Here is a 13,496-nt window from a genome sequence, read left to right on the forward strand (position 1 = left end):
CTGAATTGAGTTCCTTACATATTTTGAAAATAAATCCCTTATCAGATGTATGGTCAGCAAATATTTTCTCTCATTCCATAGGATGCCTCTTCACTCTGTTGGTTTATTCCTTTGCTGTGCAAAAGCACTTGTGTAGTTTTGCTTTTGTTGCCTGTGCTTTTGGGTTCATACTCGAAAAAGAATTGCCCAGATCAATTTCATGGAACTTTTCTCCTATTTTTTCTTCTGGTAGTTTTACAGTTTCAGGTCTTATGTTTAAGTCAATCCCATTTTGAGTTTATTTCTGTATATGATGTGAGATGAAAGTCTAATTGCACTCTTCTGCATGTGGATAACCAGTTTTCAAAGGATCATTTGTTGAAGATGCTGTCCTTTCCCATTGCGTGTTCTTGTTATATTTACTGAAAATTAAAAACTGTAGGTTGGGCATGGTGGCTCACGCCTGTAATCCCAGCACTTTGGGAGGCTGAGGTGGGCAGATCACCTGAGGTCAGGAGTTCGAGTCCAGCCTGACCAACATGGAGAAACCTTGTCTCTACTAAAACTACGAAATTAGCTGGGCGTGGTGGGGCATGCCTGTAATCCCAGCTACTCAGGAGGCTGAGGCAGAAGAATGGCTTGAGCCCCGGAGGCAGAGGTTGCTGTGAGCCAAGATTGCGCTATTGCACTCCAGTCTGAGCAACAAGAGCGAAACTCCATCTTAAAAAAATAATAATAGTAATAATAACTGTAAATGCATGAATTTATTCCTGGACTCTTTCTTCTATTCCATTGGTTAATGTGTCTGTTTTTATGCCAGTACTATGTTCTTTTGATTACTATAGCTTTGCAGTCAATTTTGAGGAGAGGTAGTGTGATGTCTTCAGCTTTGTTTTTTCTTTTTTTTTAGACGGAGTTTTGCTCTTGTTGTGGCTGGAGTACAATGGCACGATCTCGGCTCACCGCAACCTCCGCCTCCCGGGTTCAAGCGATTCTCCTGCCTCAGCCTCCCGAGTAGCTGGGATTCAAGGCATGTGCCACCACACCCGGCTAATTTTCCATTTTTAGTAGAGATGGGGTTTCTCCATGTTGGTCAGGCTAGACTCGAACTCCCGACCTCAGGTGATCCGTTCACCTTGGCCTCCCAAAGTGTTGAGATTACAGGTGTGAGCCACTGCGCCTGGCCCAGCTTTGTTCTTTTAGTTCAAGATTGCTTTGTCTATCTGTGATCTTTTATAGTTCTATACACATTTTAGGATTTTTTTTTCCATTTTTGTGAAAAATGTCATTGGAATTTTGATAGTAGTTGCATTGAATCTTGAGATTGCTTTAGGCAGTATGGACACATTAAGAATATTAACCCATCCAATTCAGAAACACAAGATTTATTTCCATTTAATTGTGCCTTCAATTTATCTCATCAATGTTTTATACTTTTCAGTATAAAAAGTTTTACTTCCTTGGTTAAACTTACTATTATTTAATTTTTGTAACTATTGTAAATAGGATTGTTTTCTTGATTTCTTTTATGGGTAATTCATTGTTAGTGTACAGAAATGCTACTAATGTTTGTTATTTTAATTTTGCATCCTGTAACTTTACTGAATTTGTTTATTAGTTCTAACAGGTCTTTGGTGGCTCTTCAAGGTTTTTCATATGTAGGATTATGTCCTCTGCTAACAGAGACAATTTAACTTTCCAATTTGGATGCCTTTTATTGCTTTCTCTTGCCTAATTGCTCCAGCAGAGTTTTACTACTACGTTAAACATAAGCAACAAGAGTGGTAATCCTTGCCTGTTTCTGATCTTAGAGGAAAAGTTTTCGACTTTTCACCATTTATTATTATGTTAGCTGTGGACTTGTTGAATATGGCCTTTATTGTGTTGACGTACATTTTTCCTATACCTCATTTTTTGAGACTTTTTTTGATAAAAGAAAGTTGAATTTTGGCAAATGCTTTTTCTGTATTAATATCTGTTGAGATGATTACATGGATTTTGTCTTTTATTCTGGTAGCTTAGTGTGTCACATCTTATAGTTGTAACAGGCTATTTAAAATTGGTAAAAATGGCCGGGTGCAGTAGCTCATGCCTATAATCCCAGCACTTTGGGAGGCCAAGGCAGGTGGATCATCTGAGGTCGGGAGTTCAAGACCAGCCTGACCAATATGGAGAAACCCCGTCTCTACTAAAACATTACCCAGGCTTGGTGACAGGTGACTGTAATCCCAGCTACTCAGGAGGCTGAGGCAGGAGAATCACGTGAACCCGGGAGGTGGAGGTTGCGGTGACCCAAGATCACGCCATTGCACTCCAACCTGGGTGATAAGAGCAAAACTCCATCTCAAAAATAAATAAATAAATAAATAAATAGATAAAAACTTACGTTTGATTACATTTAAAAAACTCAACACTTTTAGTGCCTTCCTAACATCTTATGCTTTTGATGTTATCATTTACACATTTTTCTATTGTGTATACGTTAATAAATATTTGTAGCTATTATTGTTTTTTATATTGTTTGTAATAGATTTGTCTTATAACCTTCATAGTAAAGATATGAGTGATTGAAACACAACATTAAAGTATTGAAGTATTCTGAATTTAACTATGCAATTACTTTTAAAAGTTAGTTTTATGCCTTCGTGGGGTTTTTTGTGGTTTTTTTGTTTGTTTTTTGTTTTTTTGAGATGGAGTCTTGCTCTGTTGCCCGAGCTGGAGTGAAGTGACATGATCTCGGCTCACTACAACATCCGCCTCCCAGTTTCCAGGGATTCTCCTGCCTCAGCCTTCTGAGTACCTCTGATTACAGGCGCGCCCCACCATGCCTGGCTAATTTTTGTATTTCTAGTAAAGACAGGGTTTCACCATGTTGACTAGGCTGGTCTTGAGCTCCCAACCTCAGGTGATCTGCCCACCTTGGCCTCCCAAAATGCTGGCATTATAGGCGTGAGCCAGCGTGCCTGGCCCAGGTGTTTTTACGTTACTAATTAGCATCCTTTTCTTTCAGCTTGAAGAATTTTTTTTCTTTTTTCTCTTGACAGAATCTAGCTCTGTTGTTCAGGCTAGAGTGTAGTGGCATGATCTAGGCTCACTGAAACCTCCGCCTCCCAGGTTCAAGCGATTCTCCTGCCTCAGCCTCCTGAGTAGCTGGGACTACAGGCACATGCCACCATGCCTGGCTAATTTTTGTATTTTTACAGATGGGGTTTCACCATGCTGGCCAGGCTGCTCTCAAACTCATGAACTCAAGTGATCCACCCACCTCAGTCTCCCAAAGTGCTGGGATTACAGGCTTGAGCCACCGTGCCCAGCCAAATAACTTCTTTTAGCATTTCTTCTAAGACAGGTCTGGTGCTGATGAACTTCCTCAGCTTTTGTATAGTAAAGTCTTTACCTCTCCTTGTTTTCTAAAGGATAGCTTTACTGAGTAAAGTATTCTTGATTGGCAGTATTTCTTTTTCAGCACTTTGAATATATCATCCTACTGTCTCCTGGCATCTAAGGTTTCTGCTGAAGTCTGTTGCAGCACCGAGTGCGGTGGCTCCTGCCTGTAATCCCAGCACTTTGGGAGGCCAAGGCAGGTGGATTACCTGAGGCTGGGAGTTCGAGACCAGCCTGACCAACATGGAGAAACCGTGTCTCTACTAAAAATACAAAATTAGTCGGGCATGGTGGTGCATGCCTGTAATCCCAGCTACTCGGGAGACTTAGGCAGGAGAATCACTTGAACCCGGGAGGTGGAGGCTGCAGTGAGCTGAGATAGTGCCGTTGCACTTATCCTGGAAAACAAGAACGAAACTCCTTCTCAAAAAAAAAAAAATAGAAAAGAAAAGAAAAGTCTGTTGCTAGCTTTAATAGAACTCCCTTATGTTTTGTTTTGGTGGTTGGTTTTGAGACGGAGTATCACTCTTGCTACCCAGTAATGCAATGGCACGATCTCGGCTCACCGCAACCTCCACCTCCCGGGTTCAAGCAATTCTCCTGCCTCAGCCTCCCGAGTAGCTGGGATTACAGGCATGTGCCACCACGCCGGGCTAATTTTGTATTTTTAGTAGAGATGGGGTTTCTCCATGTGATCAGACTGGTCTCAAACTCCCGACCTTAGGTTATCTGCCCGGCTTAGCCTCCCAAAGTGCCTGAATTATAGGCATAAGCCACTGGGCCTGGCCATATCCCTTATGTTTTATATGCATCTTTTCCCTTGCTGCTTTCAGGATCCTCTTTTGTCCTACATTTTTGACAATGTAATTATTACAATGTGTCTTGGTATAGTCTTGTTTGGATTGAATCTAACTGGGGACTTTTGACCTGCTTTTACTTGGATATTTATATCTTTCCCAAGTTTTCTGTTATTGTTTCTTTTTGTTTTTTAGACAGAATCTCGCTCTGTCACCCAGGCTGGAGTGCAGTGGCTCGATCTTGGCTCACTGCAACCTCTGCCTCCTGGTTTCAAGCAATTCTCCTGCCTCAGCCTCCTGAGTAGCTGGGATTACAGGTGCCCACCACCATGCCCGGTTAATTTTTGTATTTTTAGTAGAGATGGTGTTTCACCATGTTGGCCAGGCTGATCTGGAACTCCTGACCTCAGGTGATCCACCTGCCTTGGCCTCCCAAAGTGCTGGGATTGCAGGTGTGAGCCACCGAGCCTGGCCTGCTATTGTTTCTTTAAATAATATTTTGGCCTCTTTGTCTTTCCTTCTCCTTCCTAATTCCTATAATTTGAATATTTGCTCTTTTGATTGTCTCATAAATCCTGTAAGCTTTTTTTAATTCTTTTTCATGGGGATAGCTGGCTACCTTTGTTTTTTCGTGTGTATAAGGGGATGAAAGCTACTATCTCCTGCTCTGTCATCTTGGTGATGTCATCTCACATTGTGCACTTTGCATTTACACTTGTGAAGTTTTCTGTCATCCATCTGGATCAAAATGTAAGTAATGCCAGGAAAGCTCATGCTGGATAGTACCTTGGGTATTCCGTTACCTTGCGCTTCAAGACTGGGTTGGTTGTTTTTGTTATGATTTGTAGAGTTTGTGGGAAAAGCAGGTTCAGTCCTGCCTGGGGCTGTTTTTCAATCTATATTGTCATAGTTGATTCATACCTGCAATCCCAGCAATTTGGGAGGCCAAGGCTGGCAGATCACCTGAGGTCAGGAGCTCGAGACCAGTCTGGCCAAAATGGTGAAACCCTCTCTCTACTAAAAATACAAAAATTAGCCAGGTGTGGTAGCACGTGCCTGTAATCCCAGCTACTCGGGGGGCTGAGGCAGGAAAGTCGCTTGAACCCAGGAGGCGGAGGTTGTAGTGAGCCGAGATCGCGCCACTGCGCTCCAGCCTGGGAGACAGAGAGAGACTCTGTCTCAAAAAGAAAGAAAACAAAATTGTCATAGTCATCTTCTGACAGAGATACTTAATGATAGTTTTGATGGAAATTTCTAAACAGTAAAATACCTTCCCAAAATAGTGACTATGGGCCAGGTGCGGTGGCTCATTCCTGTAATCCCAGCAATTTGGGAGGCCAAGGCCAGCGGATCACCTGAGGTCAGGAGTTCAAGGCCAGCCTGGCCAACATGGCAAAACCCCATCTCTACTAAAAAATACAAAAATTAGCCAGGTATGGTAGCGGACACCTGTAATCCCAGCTACTCGGGAGGCTGAGGCAGGGAGAATTGCTTAAACCTGGGAGGCAGAGGTTGCAGTGAGCGGAGATCATGCCACTGCACTCCAGCCTGGCTGACAGAGTGAGACTCTGCCTCAAAAAAATAAATAAATAAATAAAAATAAAAGTGGCTGTACTTTTGAAAAATGCCTTTATCTCATGCCCTTTATCACGATACTTATACTATACAAAATCAGGTCGTTACTAGTTTATCTTGCCTGACAGACTGTGAATTCATTAGAACCAGGAAACATGCCTGTCCTTTTTGTTTGTATTTTTATTTTTTTGAGACGGAGTCTCGCTCTGTTGCACAGGCTGGAGTGCAGTGGTATAATCTTGGCCCACTACAACCTCCGCCTCCTCCGTTCAAGTGATTCTCCTGCCTCAGCCTCCTAAGTAGCTGGGATTACAGGCACACATCATCACACCTGGCTAATTTTTGTATTTTTAGTAGAGACGGAGTTTTGCCATGTTGGCCAGGCTGGTCTTGAACTCCTGACCTCAGGTGATCCACCTGCCTCGGCCTCCCGACGTGCTGGGTTTACAGGTGTAAGCCACTGCATCAGGCGCCTGTTCTTTTTATTGCTATACCCCTCTATATACCCTATAACAAGACACAGAGTAAGCATTCAGTAAATGTTAGATATATCAATCATAAGAAATTCATATTTAGGCTGAGCGCGATGGTACACGCCTATAATCCCAGCACTTTGGAAGGCTGAGGCAGGCAGATCGCTTGAGCTCACGAGTTTGAAACCAACCTGGGCAACATGGCAAAACCCTACCTCTACAAAAAATTACAAAAACTACCTGAGTGTGATGGTGTGTACCTGTAGTCCCAGCTACTCGGGAGGCTGAGGTGGGAGGATATTTTGAGTGTGGGAGGTGGAGGTTGCAGTGAGCCAAGATCATACCGCTACACTCCAGCCTGGGCAATAGAGCCAGACCTTGTCACAAAAAAAAAAAAGAAAAGTAAAATCATATTTAAAAGGCAGCATTGAGGCTGGGTGCAGTGGTTCACACCTGTAATCCCAGCACTCTGGAGGCCAAGGTGGGCGGATCACCTGAGGTCAGGAGTTCAAGAGCAGCCTGGCCAATATGGTGAAACCCCATCTCTACTAAAAATACAAAAATTAGCTGGGTGTGGCATCACACACCTGTAATTCCAGCTACTTGGGAGGCTGAGGCACAAGAATCACTTAAACCTAGGAAACAGAGGTTGTGGTGAGCCAAGATCACACCACTGTACTCCAGCCTGGACAATAGAGTGAGACTCTGTCTCCAAAAAAATTCAATAAATAAAATAAAATAATATTCCATTGTGTGGATATACTACATTTTGTTTATTCATTCATCAGTTGATGGACATTAGAGTTGCTTCTACTTCTTGGCTATTATAAATAATGCTGTTATGAACAAGTTTCTGTGTGGACCTATGTTTTAATTTCTCTTGGGCATATTCCTATAACTAAAACTGCTGAGTCACATGATAACTCTATGTTTAACTTTTCGAGAAACTGCCAAACTGTTCCTTATTTATGTTCTCACCAGCAGTGTATGAGGGTCTTAAATTCTCCACATTTTGCCAACACTTAATTGTCTGCCTTTTTTATTATAGACCTTCTAATGGGTGTGAAGTGGTAAATGGAATATTTTTAAAAATGTTAAATCAATTCAAAAAGTCCATGAACAAAATATCAAAATTTTAAATAAATACAGGATCTAGCAGTTCTGTGCTTAGCCACATTGGCACCTGAAGTAAAAAGAAAACTGTGTGTCCCTATGTACATTTCTATTTATTCTGAATGGTAATGAAAGAGACTAATTTTGAAAGTATGTTTTTAATATAAAACTTTATCAAGACATGTTACTATTCCTCCTGAATATGAACAGAAATAAAAAAGAAAATTAAAAATTAGAAATGTACAAATCTCCATATGAGAGCATTAATTATTGAGGAACAAGCAGATATCAAATAGAAAGTAAGAATAGTAGGCCAGGAATGGTGGCTCACACCTGTAATCTCAGCACTTTGGAAGGCCAAAGTGGGTGGATTGCTTGGGTCCAGGAATTAAAAACTAGCCTGGGCAACATGGCAAAACCCTGTCTCCACAAAAAATACAATAAATTAGCGAAGCATGGTGTCATGCACCTGTAGTCCCAGTTACTCAGGAGGTTGAAGTGGGAGGATCACCTGGGCCTGGAAGGTCGAGGCTGCAGTGAGCCAGATCATGCTATTGTACTCCAACCTGGGAGAGAGAGTGAGACACTGTCTCAAAAAAACAAAAATAAAAACAACAGAAAGTCAGAAGATTATGCAAGTCCCAATTTATGTTTGAAGTGGAACTATGACAAATAAAATACCATTAGAATTTTCATTTTTAGCCAGTAAAAAGTTATTTTCTCTAAATACTTCTGATTTCCAAAGAGTAGCCAATCAATAGCAAATACATGGAGACAACCTAGGTGCCCATCAACAGTGGATTGAATAAAGAAAATGTGGTACATATAGGCCAGGCTCGGTGGCTCACGCCTGTAATCCCAGCACTTCGGGAGACTGAAGTGGGCAGATCACTTGAGGTCAGGAGATCGAGACCATCCTGGCCAACATGGTGAAACCCCATCTCTACTAAAAACACAAAAATTAGCCGGGCATAGTGGTGCGTGCCTGTAGTCCCAGCTACTCAGGAAGCTGAAGCAGGAGAATCGCTTGAACCCAGGAGGTGGAGGTTGCAGTAAGCCAAGATTATGCCACTGCACCCCAGCCTGGGCTACAGAGCAAGACTCTGTCCCGGTGAAAAAAAAAAAAAAAAAGAAAGAAAGAAAAGAAAAAGGAAATGTGGTACATATATACCATGGAATACTATGCAACCATAAAAATGAATGAAATCCTGTTCTTTGCAGCAACATAGATGCAGCTGGAGGCCATTATTCTAAGCAAATTAATGCTGACAGAGAAAATAAAATACTGCATGTTCTCACTTATAGGAGGGAGCTAAACCCTGGATACATACCAACATAAAGATGGGAACAATATACACTGAGGACTCCAAATGGTAGGGAAGAAAGAAGAGGCAGGAGCTGAAAAACTTTCTATTAGGTACTGTGTTCACTATCTGGTGATGGGATCAATAGAAGCCCACATCTCAGCATCACGCAATATACACACTTGTAACAAACCCACACATGTACCCTCTGAATCTAAAATTAAAATTAAAAAAGGAACCAATGGGGTTGTATGGCACAGCAGAAGAGAGTGATGAAAAGTAGAATGATGAAAGAATAAGCATATTTGCCTGTAGACTTGCTCATTTAACTTACGTGTGTTTATCCATACCTGGGACCTGGGGAAGGAGATATAGAAATGCACTAGAGGCTGTCTTGAGTGTTAGGGACATAGCATGATGAATGTAACACGTGTGTCACGGTCAGTTTTATGTCAACTGGGCCAGGCTACATTCCACAGTTATTCAATGAAATTCTAATCTAGATCTGGTTGTGAAGGTGGTTTGTTGATGTGATTAAAGGTTATAATCAATCAGTTGACTTTAAGGTAGATTAAATAATCTGGGTAGGCTGATTCAATCAACTGGAAGCCTTAAGAGCAGAGCTGAGGCTTACTTGAAGAAGAATACATTTTCCCTGAGGATAGAACTTTAGCTCATGCCCAACAGTTCCAGACTGCCCTATGGATTTTGGACTTGCATAGCCATTTCCTTGCAATAAATCATGTAAACCAATTCCTTGTGATAAATCTCTTAATACTTAAAAATAGCAACAAACAACAATGACAACAAAATAACAAAAAGCAGTCAACTATTTGGTTCATAAATATTCTGATGATTAAAATCCTGTAAAAATATCATCCAAAATAGGTGTTTTTTTTTTTTTTTTTTTTTTTGGGGGGGGGGTGGGGGGATGGAGTTTTGCTCTTGTTGCCCAGTCTGGAGTGCAAGGGCACAATCTTGGCTCACCACAACCTTCACCTCCCAGATTCAAGCAATTCTCCTGCCTCAGCCTCCCGAGTAGCTGGGATTACAGGCATGCGCCACCACGCCTGGCTAATTTTGTATTTTTAGTAGAGACAGGGTTTCTCCATGTTGGTCAGGCTGGTCTCAACCTCCCGACCTCAGGTGATCTGCCAGCCTGGGCCTCCTAAAGTGTTGAGATTACAGGCGTGAGCCACCGTGCCTGGCCCAAACTAGGTTTTTTTTTTTTTTTTTTGATGGAGTCTTGTTCTGTCTCACCCAGGCTGGAGTGAAGGCTGGAGTGGAGTGGCACAATAATCTCAGCTCACTGCAACCTCCGCCTCCTCGGTTCAAGTGATTCTCCTGCCTCAGCCTTCCAAGTAGCTGGGATTATAGGCACTTGCCAACATGCCTGGCTAATTTTTGTATTTTTAGTAGAGATGGGCTTTCACCATGTTGGCCAGGCTGGTCTCAAACTTCTGAGCTCAAGTCATCCACCCGCCTCAGCCTTCGAAAGTGTTGAGATTACAGGCATGAGCCACTGCACCTGGCCCCCCAGAATTTCATCCAAAATAATTTTAAGTATCCTGCAAAATCAGTAATTTGTAATATAAGGTCAACATTGAGTTTGAGTATTCTAAAGCTGGTTCATAAAGTTGCTGTAGTGTAATCTTATTCAAATTTGGAAGTAGCCTTATTATATATACACATATATATATATATATATATTTTTTTTTTTTTTTTTTGAGATGGTGTCTCGCTCTGTCACCCAGGCTGGAGTGCAGTGGCTGGATATCAGCTCACTGCAAGCTCTGCCTCCCGAGTTTACACCTTTCTCCTGCCTCAGCCTCCCGAGTAGCTGGGACCACAGGCGCCTGCCACCTCGCCCGGCTAGTTTTTTTTTTTTTTTTTTTTTTTTTTTTTTAGTAGAGACGGGGTTTCACCGTGTTAGCCAGGATGGTCTTGATCTCTTGACCTCGTGATCCGCCCGCCTCGGCCTCCCAAAGTTCTGGGATTACAGGCTTGAGCCACCGCGCCCGGCCGATACCTTATTATATTTTTAAAACAACATCCTGTGAACGCGGTTTCCCTATGCTAAAATTAATTAAAAATTAATTTAAGATTGTTCAGTTGGTCAAGAGAAATTGCCCAACATGGATTTCTCTTACTTGACAATGAGATAAAGAAAGAAGTAACCTTTGGAATTACATTGATGAATTTGCTTCCATTAAAAATCACGAAAGCAGCAAGAGGGAGGTTATTTATGTATAAGGTATCTTCTGTACGACAAAAGTGATTTCTCATCATGAAGGCCACAAAGAGGTCATGGAGGCCAGAAAAGTGGAGGATGACACCACTCATAGTGCTCAAAAAAAAAAAGAAAAGAAAAGGCTGGCCAGCTGCGGTGGCTCACACTTGTAATACCAGCACTTTGGGAGGCCAAGGCAGGCGGATCACCTGAGGTCAGGAGTTCAAGACCAGCCTGGATAACATGATGAAATCCCGTCTCTACTAAAAATACAATTAGCTGGGTGTGGTGGTGGGTGCCTGTAACCCCAGCTACTCAGGAGGCTGAGGCAGGAGAATCACTGGAACCCAGGAGGCAGAGGTTGCAGTGAGCCGAGATCTCACCATTGCACTCCAGCCTGGGCAACAAGAGTGAAACTTCACTGTCTCAAAAAAAAAAAAAAAAAAAAAGGCAAGAATGTTTTGCTCTGACCATTCTATTCACGTTTGTGCTAGGGTTTCTGTCCAGGGCAATTAGGCAAGATAAAGAAATAAAAGACATTCAGATTGTTAAGGAAGAAGTAAAACTATATCTACTTTTGTTAAGGAAGAAGTAAAACTATATCCACTTTTACATGATATAACCTTGTGTATAGAAAATCCTAAGGAATCCACAAAAAACTACAGTAGACCCCCCCATATCTATGGGTTTCACATCCACAAATTCAACCAATTGCAGATCAAAAATAAAGCAATATTAAAAAAAATAAAAATAATATAAATAAAACAAATACCGTATGACAACTATTTACATAGCATTTACATTGTATCATGTATTATAAGTAATTTAGAGATGGTTTGAAGCATTCAGAAGGATGTATGTAGATTATATAACGCCATTTTATGTAAGAAAATTAAGCATCTGAGAATTTTGATACTTGTGAGGGGTCCTAGAATCAATTTCCCTTGGACATTGAGGGACAACTATACTAGAACTAGAACTAACAAGACACTTTACCAACATTGTACAATACAAAACCAATGTACAACAAGCAGTTGTATTTTATAGACTTGCAATAAACAAATCTGAATAAAATTAAGCAAAAAATTCCACTTAAAATAGCATAACAATACTTGTACTTAGGAATAAATTAACAAAAGAAGTTCAAAACTTATACACAGAATATTATTGAAATTTGTACACAAAACATTATTGAAAAAAGTTTAAGAAGACCTAAGTATATTGGAAGACATCCATCACATGTTCATGAATTTAAAGACTTAATATTGTTATAATGTCAAAAGTCTCCAAATTTATCTACAGACTCAATACAATCCCTATCAAAATCCTGACTTGATTACTACAGACATCAACAAGCTGATGCTAAAACTTATATGAGACTGCAAGGGTCCAGAATAGTGAAAACCATCCGGAATAAAGTTGGAGGTTGGAGCATTCATGTTTCTTCTTCTTTTTTTTTTTCTGTTTTGTTTTCGTTTCCAGTGGGGTCAGATACTCATGGTTTTTTATCTTAAAATTTACTTCAAAGCTACAGTAATCAAGACTGTGGGATTGGTATAAAGTTACATTTATAAATATATAAAAATCAAGGGAATAGAATTGGGAGTTTAGAAATAAACCCTTACATTTATGGTCAATTATAAACAAAGAAGCAACAGTCTAAATACATGGTGCTGGGAAAACTGGGTATCTATATGCAAAAGAAAGAAGTTAGATTACTATTGCTCATCACATACAAAAATTAACTCAAGGCCAGGCGCGGTGGCTCATGCCTATAATCCCAGCACTTTGGGAGACTGAGGTGGGCGGATCGCTTGAGTCCAGGAGTTGAGACCAGCCTGGGCAACATGGTGAAACCCCATCTCTACAAAAAAAATACACACATACAAAAAAAATTATCCAGACGTGGTGGCGCTGCGCCTGTTGTTCCAGCTACTTGGGAGGCGAAGGTCAGAGAATTGCTTGAGTCTGGGAGGCACAGATCGCAGTGAGCCGAGATTGCGCCATTGCACCCCAGCGGTGATGAGGGTGAAACCCTGTCTCAAAAGAAAGAAAAGAAAAGAAAAGAAAAGAAAAGAAAAGAAAAGAAAAGAAAAGAAAAGAAAGGCCGAGTGTGGTGGCTCACGCCTGTAATCCCAGCATTTTGAGAGGCTGAGGCAGGCAGATCACCTGAGGTCAGGAGTTTGAGATCAGCCTGGCTAACGTGGTGAAACCCCGTCTCTACTAAAAATACAAAAATTAGACGGGTGTGGTGGCACACACCTGTAGTCCCCAGTACTCGGGAGGCTGAGGCAGGATAATCGCTTGAACCCAGGAGGCGGAGGCTGCAGTGAGCCGAGATCTTGCCACTGCACTTCAGCCTGGGTGACACAGTGAGACCCTGTCTCAAAATAAATAAAAATACAAATAAAACAAATACATAAATAATAGAAACCAAAAAAAAAAAAACCACAAAAATTAACTCAAAATGTATCAAAGACATAAATGTAAATGCTTAAACTATAAAACTCATATAAGAAAATCTTCATGCCCCTAGGTTAGACAATGTGGCTTTTTTTTTTTTTAGTTATGACATTAAAAACACAACGTACAAAAGAAAAAGTAAATTGTACTTAGTGAAAATAAAAAAACTTTTGTACTT

Source organism: Macaca thibetana, chromosome X (assembly GCF_024542745.1).
Source record: "Macaca thibetana thibetana isolate TM-01 chromosome X, ASM2454274v1, whole genome shotgun sequence".
In the NCBI taxonomy this organism is placed as follows: domain Eukaryota; kingdom Metazoa; phylum Chordata; class Mammalia; order Primates; family Cercopithecidae; genus Macaca; species Macaca thibetana.